We start from the raw sequence: 3,057 nt of genomic DNA on the forward strand, positions 1-3,057 counted from the left end.
TGCCAATCCACTCCAGTATTCTTGCTGTGAAAATCTCATGGACAGAGGAGCCTGGCAGACTACAGACCATAGGGTCTTGCAAAGAGTCAGACACTACTGAGTGACTGAGCACAGACATGCGCATGTTTAGCTTAGAAATTGGCAAACTATTTTCCAAAATGGCTGTACCATTTTCCAATCCCATCAGCAAGGTTGTGGGAGCTTCAGTTCTCAGATTTTTAACAGTTGATAATGTTTGCTTTTCTGGTTCGGTTTTGTGTGTTTGTTTTGAATTTTAGCTATTCTGATCAAGGTGTGTCAGTATCTCATTGAGATTTCTATTTGCATTCCTCTAAGATTTATGACATTGAACACCTTTTCATGTGCTTCTTTATATCTTATTTGATGATGTGTTTGTTCAAATATTTTGCCTACTTTTTAAATTATTTTCTTTTTATTGTTTTGAGAGTCATATATATATATATATATATATATATGACTAAAGAACATTTGTTTTTCACTAAGACTTTATCTGGAGGACATAAATAAATTGTGCCACCACCTTCACCTCAGTTTGAATAAGGGTTAGTACAGTGAATATTATAAAGCAAGTATGAACAGTTTGAGAGACTGGAACCAACATTAACTGACAAAAACCAATTTCCATCTAAATCATCATAAAAATGTTTAAGTAAAAAGAAGGGGGGAAGGGGCAAAAGTGGTTTCAGATTGAACAAGATCATCACATTTTATCTAATAAATTCAAGCCTAGCTAAGGTTTACCAAAATTGAAACAGGATTGCATCTATGCTAAGTTGCTTCAGTTGTGTCCAACTCTTTCTGACCCTACAGGCTGTAGACCGCCAGGGTATCCTGTCCATGGGATTCTCCAGGCAAGAATACTGGAGTGGGTTGCCATGCCCTCCTCCAGGGAAATCTTCCTAACCAAGGGTTGAACCCATGTCTCTTGTGTCTCCTGCATTGGCAGGCAGGTTCTTTACCACTAGTGCCCCCTGGGAAGACCTAGGAAACAGGATTACTATAATACAAAACTTCCACTACAGCACGCTGCACACACCTGTGCTCCAAGCCCACCCCCATCTCCCTAATGCTTCCATATTCAAACTATTTCCCAGCCTGTTTGACCTGTCCACAAAGGAGCAGGTAGATCTCTTTGATCCAGTCTTTGTTATAAGGCTGGTATATCTGGGTATCAGCTCGGTAAATAAGGCAGCTGAGGTCTGCCAGGTCATCAATAAAATCAAACAACTGACTGATATCATATGGGATAGAGGGGCTGTTTCAGATGCTGTTCATATATTTTACAAATACCTTCCATGCACTTATTCACAGATTCATAGTCAGTGGAAGTTCTGCCTTCTGGCCTCTTGGTAGGCTGTACCCACACAATGGCATGAAACGTCATGACAAAGTCTCCTGCTGTCGCCACACAGGAGCTTATCTGCAGCACCACCCACAGCCAATCCCCTGAGAGTTCTTTACAAAACCTAGATATAGGGCTTTTATCAGATATATATTTTGTAAATGATTTTTTTTAAATACAGTTTTTTCTCCTTCTCGCTTTATTCTAATACAATTACCACTTACCACCATTAGCCTGACTGGCTTATAAAACATAAAGAAAACATTTATCACCATTTTATGGAAGAGAAAAACTGAGGCACAGGTTTTGTTTTTTTTTAACAGACCTGCTGCTTCCACTGTAATGGACAGGTGGAGCCAGCTGTGAGATTTGATGACTAAGGAGAAAGTCTTAGAAGGTTTTTGAAACCATCATTCCCTTTAAAGGGCTGCCATTCTGTTAAGTACGATCCAGTCAGCTTACTTCATGGAGAAGGAAACAGGTATTTGTTAAAAATCTATGATGCACCCGTAAATGATTTAGGTCAGGTGCCAGTAAACCACGGCCAGTGACATAAATCTGGTCCTTTTTTTTTTTTCTTTTTTACAGCCTGTAATCTAAAGGTTTTTGTTTTTGTTTTTCCTCCCACAAATGAATATTTTCAACTAATTTGATGACAGAAAAAGCTAACTTTGAACCCCCAAATGAGGGAAATGCAATCCCTCCCCACCCCAATTCCATTTTATTAGTTGACATGTATTTAAAAAAAAAACAAAAAACAAAAAACTGGGGCTTCCCAGGTGGCGCTAAGGTAAAGAAGCTGCCTGCCAATGCAGAAGATGTAAGAGACGAGGGTTTGATCCCTGGGTTGGGAAGATCCTCTGAAGGCGGCATGGCAACCCACTCCAGTATTCTTGCCGGGAGAACCCCATGGACAGAGGAGCCTGGCGGGCTATAGTCTATAGAGTCACAAAGAGTCAGACACGACTGAAGCGACTTAGCGGGCACACATGCACACTGTAAAAAACTATATTCACAATTTGCTGAGAGGGATACCCAGTGTTCTCACCACATACACATACACAAATTATACAGGGTTATGGACATGTTAATTAGCTTGATTGTGGTAATGATTCTTTAATGTGTACATATACCAAAACATTACTTTGTTTGCTTTACATATACACAATTTTTATTTGTCAATTATGCCTTAATAAAGTTGGAAATACTGACCTCAATTTTAAGTATTCTAATTACATAGTATTAATTATTATGATCATATTTTAAATTTTGTCAACAACAAATTTTTTTTGTTTGTTTCATACATGATATTTTACATGTTTCAATGCCATTCTCCCAAATCTTCCCACCCTCTCCCTCTCCCATAGAGTCCATAAGACTGTTCTATACATCAGTGGCTCTTTTGTTGTCTCGTACACAGGGTTATTGTTACCATCTTTCTAAATTCCATATATATGTGTTAGTATACTGTATTGGTGTTTTTCTTTCTGGCTTACTTCACTCTGTATAATAGGCTCCAGTTTCATCCACCTCATTAGAACTGATTCAAATGTATTCTTTTTAATGAAATTTATTTTCTCTCTTCTTGTGTAAGAACCTACATAATATCCTCAATTTAATCTCTTTGCCTGCAGAGCTTCAAATATTTGGTATTTCCCTGGTGGCTCAGATGGTAAAGAATCTGCCTGCAGTGC

At 38.5% G+C, this 3,057-nt stretch overlaps 1 pseudogene; it reads right to left on the reverse strand.

The window, feature by feature from the left end:
- Nucleotides 1–1,104: 1,104 nt before the first annotated feature.
- LOC102395289 lies at nucleotides 1,105–1,405 on the reverse strand (annotated as a pseudogene).
- Between the last annotated feature and the right edge of the window lie 1,652 nt (nucleotides 1,406–3,057).

Source organism: Bubalus bubalis, chromosome 3, assembly GCF_019923935.1.
Source record: "Bubalus bubalis isolate 160015118507 breed Murrah chromosome 3, NDDB_SH_1, whole genome shotgun sequence".
NCBI classification, from domain to species: domain Eukaryota; kingdom Metazoa; phylum Chordata; class Mammalia; order Artiodactyla; family Bovidae; genus Bubalus; species Bubalus bubalis.